At 51.6% G+C, this 15,127-nt stretch overlaps 1 pseudogene; it reads right to left on the minus strand.

Annotated features, from left to right (window-relative positions):
- Positions 1 to 3,857: 3,857 nt before the first annotated feature.
- The window catches only part of LOC149325424 (solute carrier family 41 member 3-like), a 64,939-nt pseudogene continuing 53,669 nt past the window's right edge, over positions 3,858 to 15,127 (minus strand).

Consider the following 15,127-nt stretch of genomic DNA (forward strand, 5'->3'; position numbering starts at 1 on the left):
CGGTGGCACTATCAAAGTTTTAAAGTTTAAGTTTAAAGTTTAAGTATCAAAGTTTAACAACTGAATAATCATAATGGCGTCACCGTAATGATCGGAGCTTCCAATTTCTCACCCATTCCATATTTAAACATACTACTTTGGTGATAACTACAAAGAAAACATAGCTTCCGTTCGAAATTATTGGTTTAAGGATTCTTTAGGGTGAAAAACTTCAGGAAATTTTCCTTGCACCCACCTCAGGTTGACAAAAAGCACATCAATATTGGCGTTCTTTGGCTACGCTGCCTTTGCACCATTAAAATCCACTGCCTTGCCGTTTGTGCACGTCTGGCTTGAACGTTTGGATGACTCAATGCATGAAGTTTTCTAAAGCATGAAATGTTTTTGCTGCAGTTCCTGGCAAGCTGAATCGAACGTCGTCCGGATACCATGGCCACCCTGAGGTCGAATTTTGAAGCTGTAGATTTAAGAAAAAAAACTTTCTGAAACTTTCTGCGCCAAGAGTATGCGGCTTGGCGCACACAAAATGAACCGGTGTGCCATGAATGGAAGAACCAGCGCTCGTGTGTAAACTTTTCCTGAGCGTCATTTTTGGTGTATGTTGAGCTAGCCCGCATGCTTACCTTAGCGAATGGATGCGTGGGGTGCGCGCCTTCGAAGCCTCTAGGGCAACTAAAATGATCACATTGTCGGCGGCCTCGAGCACCACTGCGTGTGTTATGCTCATTTGCTCTCCGTATACCTCAGAAAACTCGGTGCCGAGACTAGTGCAAGTGGCTCAAATGTACAAAGTTTTGCATGTTCGCACTGGAGTTTAGCACTACTAAACGAACAGAGGTGGTGCGTCTGTAAATAAAAGGGTTCTTAGCGTCGCTAAACAGTACACATCATAGATTCATAGGCGTGCCTGTAAAACAAATATCTTTCCGACTACGCCTGCTGCAGGGCAAAAACCTCTCTAATGTATCTCTAATTGAACCTTTCCTTTGCTAGCTGCAGCCACCGTACACCCGCAAGCTTCTTATCTCATCCTCCCAGGTAACACTCTGCTGCTCCCTGCTAATCTTAAATTCTCTTGGAATCCACTCCGTTACCCTTAAGCAGCGGTTATCTTACCTTCGCAATAAATGACCTGCCAGAGGCCATTGTTTGGTCGTGCTTTCGATTAGGATGTCAATGACCAGGTCTTTTCACTCATCCACTCCGCCCGCTTTCAGTCTTTTAACGGTACACCTATAATATTTCTTTCCATATCTCTCTGCCTTGTCCTTAACTTTAAGCTGAACACTTTTCGTTAGCCTCCACGTTGCTGCCCCATAGGCTAGTACTGGTTAGACACCGCTTTTGTATACTTATCTCTTGAGCGATATTGGTAAACTGGCGTTCACGATCTGAGAGAACCTGCCATATGCGCTCCACCCCAATCTTATTCTAGTAATTTACCTCTTATGATCCGGGTCAGCGGCCACTACCTGCCCTAAGTAGACGTATTCCCTTATCACTTGCATGATAATTGTGAAATGCTGTTCTCTTGCGAATGGAAGCACGCTGTAAGGGCCTCAGAAGCCTCTGGGGTAACTTTTGAAGATTACTGTGGTTTCCTGCATGTTAATTTTTAAAACCACCATTCTGCTCTTCCTTGCTCAATTTTCATGACGTGCTCTTCATCTCGTGAGTGACTTGGGAAAGAAATGTCGTCAGTGAATCGCAGATTACTTCGGTATTCTCCATTGATTACGGTGAATCCGCTCTCGTTTGACTCATCGAACAAATGAACGCATGTCATTCAAAAAGCCAACGTCTTGAAAATTTATTGGATTTCGTAAAATGCATTTCATGCTCGCGCCTACTGCCGGAGGCGACGATAAACTTAATCCTGGGCACTTTATAGCTGGCTGCTGCTGGCTTCAGAGAATATTAGAAAACGAATAGGACGGCGATCAATAATGTTACTATGCGTTTTGGAAAGTACAGTCATGAAATTTATGAGCGTGAACACGGCAGCGCGTGGCAGATAGCCTCGAACCCTACTCGTGGCGATACGCGGCGGCTGCTTTCCGCAACGTGGTGGAAAGGGGTATGCCGCTTTGCCTGCTTCCGGCAAGCCGAAGGACAGACCTCCCTTTCCACTTTGTTTACGAAAGCGGCCGCCGCGTATCGCCATGAGTAGGGTTCGAGGCTATCTGCCACGCGCTGCCGTGTTCACGCTCATAAATTTCATGACTGTACATAGCGCTCTCCACCCAACGCTATGTCATGTGAACCACCCAAAACTGTTTAGTAAAATGTTTCGGTTTTAATCAGCTTGATTCTGGTAAAAAAAGTCCCAATGAAATGGTCAGAAACACTGCTCGGTGATGTCTGGAATCGCACAAATTGGCACTGAACGGCATAGGCTACACGTAGTCAGTTGGCATCCAAACCACATTCCACACACTTAAGTAAACGTAAATCTTAAGCCAGTATGCTTGGAAAAAATTGGTCGTGTATTAAAGACGAAAGAACGGCATATTTCGGTCACCACACAATTAAGAAAAACCTTGAGGGCCGAAACGTTACGCTGCAATACTGGCCGCCGTCTGTCAAGTGAATGTTCGTCTTGAAATGAGATTCACTCATACTCTCAAATATATTGGGACAGTTGTGCGAGACGTTCGACCTTCTAAAGAGCTATTTATTGCGTTTATGCGTTTATAGTCTGACATCTCGTGCCAAGGCGTCCTAGGTATATGATAATCAAGAAATTGCACTGCAAAAGGTGTGTTCCACCTTGTCAACATGATCGCCGACAACGAGGCTCGCCAGCATAGTTTTTTCTGAGGTAATTTAAGCAGTCAAGACCTTTGCATTGCCTTATTTTGGGGGTCGTCGGTATATCCCATGCCCGATCTTACCAGAACAGCGCTGTTCAGTAGGAAAAAAGTGACTAACCTCTACTATAGCTTTTAGAGGACGAGGAGACATTTTTGGCAACGACGAGTCCGAAGCTAGTAATAGTATTAACAGGGTCGACGAATATAAGCGCTCCAAGACGACACAAAACTATAAAGACGGCAGGAGAAAGAGAGCAATCTGCTCTTTGTGTCACCTTTTGTCGCACTGAGCCGAACCACAGGGCTTGCTCTTGTTTGAGCCGCTTGGGCCGCAATACACAGGCGTGGAACGCAACTCGTGGAACGCAATACATATGCGACCCCAAAGGCACTGAGTCACGTACTTGCACACACACGCATAATTACGCAACACGTGAGCGTGCTCTAAGTAAGTAAGAGCGTTAAAGACTGCAGAATAACGAAAACAAAAACGATAAATTAACAACAAGAAGTAGGTTATAAAACTTATTTTTGTGTATTGTCATCTTCTTGAACAGTGAACGCAGATACTGGAACTAATCAACGAGATGTCACGAAGTTTCGATTTGCGGATTCTTGTAACATCCTTTCCATATAAAGGGTGATTAAAACCACCACTGTCCCTACTTAGCTGCGTGTATTTATAAGCGTTTGTCAAATTGTTCTGTTTAAACATTATAATACCGACAGCAAGCGTTGCCACTATCCATGAATTCACTTTGAAAAAAAAAAAAGCCGAATGCAACTGACGACTCCATGTGCACTGCTAATGTGTCCAACCAGTGTGCCTGCGCGAATGGCCAATAGCGACATCGTTACATTTTTGGCTCGTGAAGTTTTAGATCTGCCCTTAGGTCTACGTCCATTGTGCAGACGCAGCTGAGGGCGCCTTGAATCGGAAAAAAATATCTTTGTGCGAATAAAAAGATCATCCACCATTCTTCTTCCTCCGCCAAAGCTGCCGCATTTCCGGGAGCCTTGCCGAAAGTCGTCTTTCGGCATTTGCTAAGGCGCGGCAGTAGTGGCATTGTCGAGGCGGAGAGCACCGTAGGAGACCAGGACGGGCCAAGGCACGTGCGGAGGAGAAGACGCTGTGGCTGGCGTGACGAAGTGCGCACTGTACCACTTGAGTTCTTCCTCCTCGATGGCCGAATTGTCGCCTGTGCGGGCGAGCACGAGGTAGGCGAGCGTAAGGAATCCCGTGCCAAGGAAGTCGCCGCAGCCCGTGAGGCAGGGGATGGCGGCGTTGTCCGGATCGATGCTCCACTTCCACAGCATGTACACGATCAGCCGAGCCATGTACAGCAACACCACCACCTGCACCGGCACAAGGCCGTCAAGAAAGGAGAGTCTGCTTAACTGTGCTGCGAAGGCAGCAATTGTCATATGCAATAGGCAGCTTTCCATTCCTAAGGCATAATTTTTTTTTACGTGGTAAAGAAGCAGTCCTGACGTAGTTATTTGGAACCCTGGAATGTCACCAAATGCCGGACTAACTACGGGAAACAAGTGTTGAAATACTCATTGTCGACGGCTTTAAATTATCTTTTTACTGAAACAAATAATGACGTTTCCGCGATTTCCTCACAGAAATTGCGTACCTTGTTTGTACAAGCTGTTGTTTCTTCCCTTCGTTTGATGCTGATGTGTACCGCCTTCGCGGCACGCTGCTGCGTTGCTGTGTATGCTAGGAGGTCAGGACTCCTCAAGATGTTTTTTTTTTCAGCTTTTTACCTGCCCTCCTGGCAACATTCCTCTTGGTTACGGAATAAATTTCAATTGCAAGGACTACGTATTAATTTCGAACAGCTGGGGCGCTGTAATGAGTACCGGGGTTCTGTGCACGGACGCGTTTCCACGTGAAAGCGTTAAGGCTTGCGTTCTGCAGAAAATCTGCCGACGGTGTTGTGAGGGGAATATCTCGAGAGAAGCATCCAAGATGGGTCACCTAGGTTACGCCATCTTATGGTGTCCTCCCAACCTGCCTGCCGGATTGTGGTCGAACTGACTACTGTGGGAGGCCGCAGTCAATGGCAGCACCTGGCATCGCAGGGCATTGACGAATTGCTTAAACCCTGCAACAATGCGCCAGGAGTGGCTGACGACTCCCAAGGATCAATGAACATAAACTCAAGCATGACCAATTCCGCACATATGGGCATTAATTTTAACGGGATAGCGGTAAAGGATCTGTTCCCCAGAAAACCTGATGCCAGAGTTGTGAGCAAAAAATTACGGGTATGGAGCCAGGTGGTCCCAAGACAGCAACTAGCAAATGCCTTCACGGCATTTGATCGCAAACCGGAGTCCCGTGCGTCTCCCCTGCGCGCCTCAGCAGGGGTTACCGATGCCCTGCATCTTTATTAAATATAGGTTGTGGTAGAACCGTCTGAGGATGCCATAATTTCTCAATGCTAGCTTTCATGTCATCGCCTCATAACGTATGTAATTCTTGCTACGCACGGCTACCTAGCTCATCAATTCCTGACAAAATGCGTCATTTAGCTCCCCATGCGGCCAGCGGAGTAGCGGCGCCGGCAATACATTTACGACTAAGCATTCAGAGGCAAACCACAGGCAAGTACAAGCGCGATAGTGGCACTGTACATCATCGTTTACATATTGCCACGTATCATTTTAATGTCCGTTCGTTCGCGCAAGGCCGCACGAAAGGGTGTTATCATTTCTGTTTGTGACGCGAGAAGCGGCCGGACTACTCTCGATTGATCACAGCCACAAAGAGCGGCAGCTACGTGTTTCCAGATTACTCTAGATGGTCTCGACCTGTTATCTCGAAGTTTTCTTGCCGGCTTTAAATTGAACGATGCCGCGAGCAGCGGGCATTCGTAGTTCGACGATTGACGAGCACGCTTGTTGCTTACGCCGCCACCGAGTGATTCAGTTCTTTTGCGGGCGCAAGTCAGCCCAAATAAAGAGCTTCGTTTGCAAGTCTTTCTGGTGTCTTCCTGACCGCTGGACTGCCGTCACTACAACGTGACATCTGGTGGAGGTGCTGGGTAGCCTTCTATGTACCGGACACCACCAGCAAGTCGTGACGCCAGCCCTCTTAGTCATTCACCGGAGGATCTGACTGCAGTCCACCGCGCAAGCCGACGTCTGCTAGGGGACGCACCTGTGTTCGGGACTCTGCCGGACCCTACCCGGAAGCGAAAACCAGCCGCAACGTCCACCATGAGCTTGCCCCAGACGACGACTCCAGTCATTCTGCAGCAGCCCCGGGTGCCACCAACCGTCGACGCTTCGGCTGGCGCCGACCCCGAAGAATGGCTGGAGCAGGTCGACCGTGTGGCTGTCTTTAACAACTGGGACGATGCCATGAAATTTAGTTACGTCTTCTTTGTCCTGGAGGGACCAGCAAGAGTCTGGTTTGAGAATAAGGAAGCCAGCCTCGCGAATTGGAAAACCTTCAAAGAGCAGCTTGTCAAGACCTTCACGAACGTCGTTAGAAAGGAAAGAGCCCAGCAGCTGCTACAGTCTCGCATACAACACCCAAACGAGACCGTCGTAGTGTACACTGCGGAGATGAAGCGTCTCTTCCGGCGTGCCGACTCGAGCATGAAGGAAAATGAAAAGGTCAAGCTGCTTATGCGAGGAGTTAAAGATCAATTCTTTGCGGGCCTCGTACGGAACCCACCCAAAACCGTCGCGGAATTCATTGAAGAGGCATCCACCATGGAAAAAACTCTTGATGCCCGAGCACGCCAGTATGACCGCCAGCAGCGCATTTTCTCAGAAAACTGCCTGGGCACCGCTAACAACGATAATCTGCGGGATGTTATCCGTGAAGTTGTGCGAGGGGGGCTCCGCCGATTGCTGCCAACGGGAACGCAGTCGCAGCTTTCATCGCTCACAGACGCCATCCGGGATGAAGTTCAACAGGCCTTGGGTGTGACGCCGACACCCACGCAGCCTATGCAGCCCCCAGCCATGACTTACGCCGCAGCAGTGCGCCGTCCTGCACCTAGACGACAAGACCCAAACCCCTATCGCCCTCAGCCAGCTCAGGAAAGAGAAAAAGGAAAGAAAAGACGCGCGTCGCAGCAACAACTGCGTCCGCCGGAGCGGACGCTGCTCAAAAAGAAGCGGCCGAAGCCGCGCTCGCCGAAGCGAGAACAGATACTCCTCGTGGCCGAAGCCGCCTTTTTGCTGCTCGGGTTCAGCGCGGCTCCGTTTTTATAGCCGCTGGTAACGGTTACGGCAGCCAGCCGTTCAAATCCTCCAATCACTGGCCACCGTTCAAATTAGACCAATGGTCGAGAGCCGGCGAGCGTCGGAGGAGTTCGCACCGACGGAGAGGTGGAGAGGAGGAAGGGTCCGTGTCGGCGCCGCGGCGGCGGGATGAGTCACGCTGCATGTCGCGACTTGTCCGAGAAAGTCTGGGCCTGCTTCGAGCGCCGGCGGGCGCGCAGCGCTGGTTTAGACAGGCCCGCCAGAAAATGTGGGCTCCGGCACTACAGCACCACCGCCGCCAGACAATGCGCCACGAAGACGAGCTACTTCCGCGTGGCTCGGATGCGGGGCGCGCTCGTACGCCAGGCTCCTCCATGTTCTCGTCCGGTGTTCAGCCGCAGGTAGCTCCAGGCTCCTTTCCATGAACAGGTCCGGCTCGTCAGGACAGGATCACTGCTCCGCAGCTTTGTCGCCCAGGTGACTGGATCAGCTTCGCTCGGTCCTTCGGAAGAGCTTGCTTCTCAGCATCGGTCGTTGATCGTTCTGCATGTTGCCAAGAACCGACCGACAACAGGCAACACCCAACACGAGCAAGTGCCCTCCGTCACCCGTCAATACACCAGACTTAAAGTCACAAAACTCCGTTAGCAATAGTTCTGCCCCCTTTTTGTTCCCTCTTCAACAAGAGACACATGTGGGATACAAGAACTTGAAAGTAATAAACTCAGACAAAGTGTAAAACACATGAAACACTCGGAATGAAATGAATGCAAATAAATTCGCTCTCTTGAGATCACTCGGCCAGAAGAACACTCAGCTGAAGCCACAAATGAGGATATAAATTTTTCCCGGATCTACGAGCGAACTTAACAGCGGTTCGCGAAGAGACAAAATGTAGGTCACGAGGAGGCGAAGCCAGCCTTGCTTAGAACACACGGCTTAGTGCGTCTACGTTGGCGTTTTCCTCGCTTCTAACGCACGGTAAACGACACCCGCTACAGCGGAAACTAATGACTCTGCCTCTTTCGCGGTGCTGCGCTTTTCTTTCTCTCTCTACTACCGTGGTAGCTAACGTCTCTGCCTCTTTCACGGTAGACGCGCTTTTCTTTCTCTCTCTACTACCGTGGTAGCTAATATCTCTGCCTCTTTCGCGGTATACGCGCTTTTCTCTCTCCCTGTACTTGTCTTTCCAGTTTCTAGGGGAGGTACAGTACGATACGAGAGCGATTCGCTTTCACTCACTTGCGACTTGTCCCTTTCTTTGCGCTTCGCGCGCCAGTCGCGACGTCCCACAGCGAGTGCGCAACGCTTCCGATGGGACCGTTCTTTCTTTCTCTCTGTTCGTGGTGGCAAGTCAGACCTTGCACGAGTCTTGACTTTCTCGCGCATCCGTTTGCCTTTCCGCTCGGTGTGTAGTTCGCCTCTACACGGCCTTTTGATTTTACGCCTACTAAGTGGCGTCATTTCGAATCGCGGCTTTCTATCGCGATAACTGTGCTTGGCTGAGCGCTTAGACGGTTTCTTCTTGGCAATTTTCTTGCCCCTGGCACTGCGGCCTCGTACAATCTTTCGCTCTTTGAGCCGTACACGCGCTTTCCTTCCGCGCGCGTGCCGCTTTCTATGGGAGCGCGGTTTCTCCCGTGAATGCAGCGGAAAGCGAGAGCCCGCATGAGAGCACGTGCCTTTGCGCGTCTCGCTCTCTCTGTGCTGGCGGCTAGATTCACACTTGTCCCGCTCCTTAATTTTTCGCCTCCCTGGCAGCGCTCTCTTGAATCTCGGTTTGCTCCCTTGGTGCACTTTTCCGCGCGAATGTTCGTACGATTTCTTTTTGCAGTTTATTCTACTGCCCAGATCTATGTGCCGCGACACACTTATGCGCTTCGCTTTGGGCGATAGTGATGCCTCGCACATTTCTTTAGCTCTGGTTCTGACGCTAGTTTCAGGGCTGACAACGTGACTGACTTTACTGAAGTCATTTTGCCGGCGACGCTGGCGCTTCCGATGGTGGAAACCCGTTTTCGCGCGTTTGCCCTTTCTCTCTTTTCGGCGGCGACTGTCTTTCTTATGCCTGCCTTTCATCGTCTTTCGGTGACAGCTCTCTCTCTTGAGCTTCCCTTTCCTCTCCTTTCGACGGCAGCACTGTTTGTCTATCACCTTGTGGTGATAGCTCACTTTTCGGAACTGGCTCTTACTTTCCTTCCGGTTGCAGCTTTCTTTCTTGTGCTTTCCTTTCATTTTCTCCTGAGGAAGCACGTGCTGCTTCTGTCGCCTAGGTTCCTGTTCTCTGACAATATCACTCTGATTGTCAGCCGATTCATATGTGCTACCTAGATCAGGCCTGTCTTTGGCGCCTTTACTAGCCTCCTCCAAACTGCGTTCTTCCTTGTCAGCGTCACTGAGTGCGCATTCGTCCTCATCTTTCTCGGACGGGCTGACGTCTACCGCCCCTATGTCGTCTGGAACGTTCTGTTCTCCACTGTCGTCCAGCACCTTAGTTTCTTCAGGCGCAGACGAACCAGTGTTTTCTGTCGACATTACTGCTGACACGCAGCTCTCGTCATGCTCCTGACGTGTTTCAGCCAATTTCGGTTGAGGGTCGGCTGTGCACTCAGTCGCGGTGTTCCCGCTACTGCAGCTGCTTTCTGGAATGTCGCAAAGCTCAGAGCAGTGCGAAAGCACGGGACTCGTTTTGCATTCCTCGCCAGAGACACTAACGCACCACTCAGCGTCCGCAAACTCTCCATGCGCCTGCTTCCGTTGATCGTAAGTTTCGGGTTTCTGCATCTCTGCCGAACGCGCTGAACAACACGGTGTGCCGTCCTCGTCTACTTCGCTTGCGTCGGCGCAAGTGTTTTCACTAATGTCCAGACGGACGTCCTCTCTGCCCTGTTCGGCAACTTCTCCTGCTTTCGACATGCTAGGAGATTCGCTTTCCGGTAACTCCGCCACAATCTCAATGGGCGAGACCTCTGTTACTGCATCGTCCGATGCTGTGACTACCTTATCCGATGGTGTAGAGGTTTTCTCAGTTGGCGAATGCGGGGCAATTCCCAATGTTACAGCAGCAGTTACATCTGCCACGTACGGACTATCTTTCCCTGTGCCGCACTGGCAGCTCTGCTTTACAGCTACGCACTCTACCTCTGCGTCACGATCTTCCGACCCTTCAGCATTTTCGAGCCACTCTAAAATGTCGGCTTTAAACTGGTACGGAAAATCGTTAAACGATGGGGTGCTATTCTCTCGCAGGTACCTTTGGCGAAGGTCCAGCGGTGACACGTTATATCTCGCCAGTAAGAAGCTTTTCAGCTCATCGTAGTCCGCCAAGCCGTCGTCCAACAGGCGCTTGACAACGTCATACGCTCCGCTGGAAAGCAGGGCTACCAACTTCTGTGCCCAACCATTCCGCTCAACGCGCTTTCTCTCGCAGACGCGCTCGAACTCCGCAAGATATTTCGCCATATCTTCGGCGATCACGAAGGGCTGCGGCCTGTCTCTCAGCTGATGACCGTTGGTCTTACGCAGAGCGAACAAACAATGTTCTATCTCTCTCATAAAAGATCTCGTGTGCTTCAAACTCCAGGTCCATCAGTTTCTTAGCGCGAGCACGTCGTTTATTCTGAAGCTGCCTCTGTTTTCTGCCTCCTCGCGCTCACCGCGTTTTTCGGCCTCCTCGCGCTCACGGCGTCTTTCGGCCTCCTCGCGCTCACGGCGTTCAGTGATCTCTTCCCAGGCCTCATTGGCTTCCTCAGCCGTTACATTCTCTTTTCGCATGATCTCAAGAATCGCATGCTTTCGTTTTGCGGGGCCCAAATCAATGCCCAACTCTTCACAAATTTCGATGAGTTCCTTCACTTTGAAGTTCTCCATCGCTCACAATAGCCTCTTGTAGTTTGCCCTTTTCTTAGAATTCCCTTGCCGTTCACTACTATAGCGCTACTAGTATGACACGCGCAAGTAATTCTTTCCAAAACGCCTCGTTTACTCCCTCTGCACCAGCTTTCGCTTCAAAGCGCTCCGACTTGGCTTGAAACAGCAAAGCTCTCTACAGTGCTACACACACAGCCCTACTCTAGACTACAATCACGTGTGCTAGAGCAGTCTGGCGAATTCAGGGGAAAACATCAGGCACTCACCGTGCCGAGGTAGCTGACGCCGGTCGATCCCGCAGCTGCCATCCACTGTTGGGACTGGGAGTCCGAGCCAGGAAACGGTCGAGGCGACGGTGAGTCAAATGAACTTTATGTACAGTATGTACAAGGGCTTTAACATGATACAAGGGCCAAGAGCCCCACGGGCTAGCACAAAGAAGAAGAGCGGCCCCGGCGGCGAGCGTAGCTCCGGCGTGATGGCTCTTCTGCTGCCCGTCTGCTGCTCGGGTTCAGCGCGGCTCCGTTTTTATAGCCGCTGGTAACGGTTACGGCAGCCAGCCGTTCAAATCCTCCAATCACTGGCCACCGTTCAAATTAGACCAATGGTCGAGAGCCGGCGAGCGTCGGAGGAGTTCGCACCGACGGAGAGGAGGAGAGGAGGAAGGGTCCGTGTCGGCGCCGCGGCGGCGGGATGAGTCACGCTGCATGTCGCGACTTGTCCGAGAAAGTCTGGGCCTGCTTTGAGCGCCGGCGGGCGCGCACCGCTGGTGTAGACAGGCCCGCCAGCGAAATGTGGGCTCCGGCACTACAACGGCTAAATATCGCGCTATCCAGCCCCCGCATGCCGAGCGCGGGCGTAAATAGAAGCGGAACCGACGTAGGCGTTGCAAGCGTCGCCCGGACAAGCCGAAGGCCAAGGCTGCCGACCAAGCCACGGACCAGCCTGTGAATTCTTCTACCGGGAGCCAGGGAAAACCTCAAGCTGCGCCACCGCCGCCTCAAGCCGGTGCAGCGAAGCCCCTCGGACCTCCCAGAACGGCGGCTCCAAGACTTGGGCAAACGTTGTCAAGCAACACTCGCAGGTGAGCGGCGCGGGCAGGGCAGCTTCTCTCTTCCCTCCCCCTTCCCAATCCCAACCACGGGCAATCTCTGCCGAACAAAAAGAAATATCTGCTCTCCGCGAGCAGGTTGCAAATTTTCAAAAGCACCTCGCAATAGCTGAGGCCCGTCAAAATTCCCCCAACCACACCTCTGCCCCACCCGCCGCAGAGGCAGTGGAAAGCGACGCAACCCCTTCAGGACAGGCTGCGCATGCCCTCACGGCACTCGAGGCGAGAGTGAGCGCGCTCTGAACTCAAGTTAACAACAGAATATCCGCATTGGAGACGCCAATCAATGCCACACTTACGGCAGCACTCAACAAAATTAGCCACCTTGCGCATCTATCCCAAACCTCATCACCGCTCAGTTCGCTCAACTTACCCGCGCTCCAAAGCGCGCTGACCCGCTCAAAACCTTCGCAGGCCGGCAGCTCAAAGCGTCTAGGCGTCGGATCGCCGGAGAAGAAGAAGAGGTCCCCTGTGCCATCCCCAGTATAGAGAACGCTCCTCTCTTTGGAGCCACTGGCTCTTAAGCCTCCTCTCTCCAAACTCACAACTCTACCCTTGATCATGGCGGGCGACCCTAGAAATAGGAAGCATCAGCGAAGCAATTCAATCCCTATTCAAATTGTACAGTGGAACTGCCGCGGATTCAAGGCACGCACAAAGCGAGCCGATCTACGCCTTTTCCTTACAACTTTCCCAGAATTACCTGCTGTGGTGGCCCTTCAGGAGCCAGGAAATGGCGCCACCCTTGCCAGTTACACGGTGTACCAGCAGGATGCGCAGAGCTGCCTCTGCGTACATAAAAATTACACGGCCTCCCAGGTTGACCTGGATCTTAGCGCTAATTTCTCCTATGTAATGGTGACCATCCTTCCGCTACGCAAACAGGACCCCCCATTGCACATACTCAACATTTACTGTCCCCCAAAGCTACCAAATGTTACATTCGCAGATATCTTCAGCCGGGCTTTGAAGGTCGCGAATCGGGATCCCCTCATAATCTTTGGGGACTTTAATGCTCCCAGCCCCTTATGGGGGTACACACGTGAAGAGAAACGCGGACGCAAGTTGGCGGAGCTTGTTTCCACACTAGGCCTTACTCTTCACACGGATCCCGCGCAACCCACTCGTATAGGTAACTCCGTTACACGCGATACGTGTCCGGACCTCACCTTTACGAAACATATTCGCTATGCAGATTGGAGGAACACCGAAGAATCCCTCGGTAGCGACCACTGCATAATTACCACTACAATCCATACCAAGCCACTCACAAGACCACAGGCCAATGCAAAACCACCCGACTGGACCAAATTTAGGAGCAGCTACACCAATCCTCAATCGATAATGGACCAAGGATACTCAACGTGGTCCCAACACCTAGTATCCCACTTGAAATCAGTCGAGCAAAATGTTCAACTCTCAGAGCCGAGCCCGGCGGTGGATAACCACCTCCTCCACCTCTTGGAGGCACGACACAGCCTAGTCCGCCGCTGGCGTCGTCAAAAACACAATCGGAAACTCAAAATTCGCATCTCGGATATCACCCAACAGGCGGCACAATACGCGGCCCAACTCGCCGACTCCGATTGGGTGCACCGATGCAACACTGCAGCTCGGCAAATGTCGAGTCGGAGTACGTGGCGCCTCTTCCGCGCCCTTATTGATCCGGCACAAACACGCACTGAGCCACAAAAACAGCTTCAAAGGGCTATACATAACTTCACTGGAGACACGGCTAAACTGGCCGATGCGCTCCGCGACAAATATTTGAGCATACACCAGGATCCCCGTGGTCAGGCGTACTCGTATGCAGGTTCCGAGAACGCGGATTTGGATCAACCGTTCCAGCTCCATGACCTAAAAGCGGCCCTGGCTAAAATGAAGCGAGGTACAGCACCGGGCCGGGACAAGGTGACGGTAAAGCTTATTGCCAACCTCCCAGATCCCGCCTACGAAACTCTCCTCGATTACTTCAACACTATCTGGATTGGAGGCACACCACTCCCCATAGATTGGAAAACGGCACTAGTAACTTTCATTCCCAAGCCAGGTAAAGCCATTAACACCGACAACCTCCGGCCCATCTCCCTCACTTAGTGTGTGGGGAAGCTGATGGAGACTATGGTCCGCGACAGATTGTCGGCTTTCCTGGAACAGCAAAACATTTTCGCAGACACCATGTACGGTTTCCGCCCACACCGGTCCGCACAAGATGTGCTTTTGCAACTTCACAAGGAGATTCTCGACAGCGTAGAGCACCCCAGCAATGATAAAGTAGTCGTCGCACTTGACTTGCGGGGGGCTTTCGACCATGTGACCCACGAGATCACCCTATCCCACTTGTCGCAAACAGACTGTAGGCGCAATACTTTCAATTTTATCAAACAATTCCTTGCAGATCGCCAATCCTATATCCGGCTGCAAGACACAGAATATGGCCCATATCAACTTGGCACACGAGGGACCCCACAGGGAGCTGTCCTCTCGCCATTACTATTTAATCTGGCCATGATGAAGCTCCCTACCCAGTTGGCAGAGGTCGCCGGTGTGCAGCACGCTCTGTATGCGGACGACATCATCCTCTGGGCAACACAACAATCGGTTGGAGACATCGAGACCAACCTGCAACAAGCGGCAGCTATTGTGGACGCATACGCTCGTCGCTGTGGTCTTGAATGCTCCCCGAGCAAACCGGAATTTGTGCACATACGCCCCAACTCAAAGTGCACAACCAAAATTGCCCTTTCCCTACTTAGCGGACCGATACCCGAACACGAGGAGATCCGGGTACTGGGGCTTTTCATTCTTCATAGGCGCAAGATAGACACTACCTTAAACAAGCTACGTAAGGTGGGGGGCCAGGTGGGTCGGATGCTCCGCCGGGTATCCAATAAAAGGGGGGGGGGGGGGGGGACTACGATGCAAAGATGCCCTGCGGCTGGCCAATGCATTCGTAACCAGCCGGATTTTATATTCGGCTCCCTACCTCCACCTACGCAAATGCGATGAGAATGCCTTAGAAGTATTTCTCCGCAAGATTTATAAGAGAGCGCTCGACCTCCCCATAACGACGTCCAAAAAGCATCTCCTCGGTCTGGGGATG

This window comes from Amblyomma mixtum, chromosome 10 (genome assembly GCF_055824585.1).
Source record: "Amblyomma mixtum isolate Tamu chromosome 10, ASM5582458v1, whole genome shotgun sequence".
In the NCBI taxonomy this organism is placed as follows: domain Eukaryota; kingdom Metazoa; phylum Arthropoda; class Arachnida; order Ixodida; family Ixodidae; genus Amblyomma; species Amblyomma mixtum.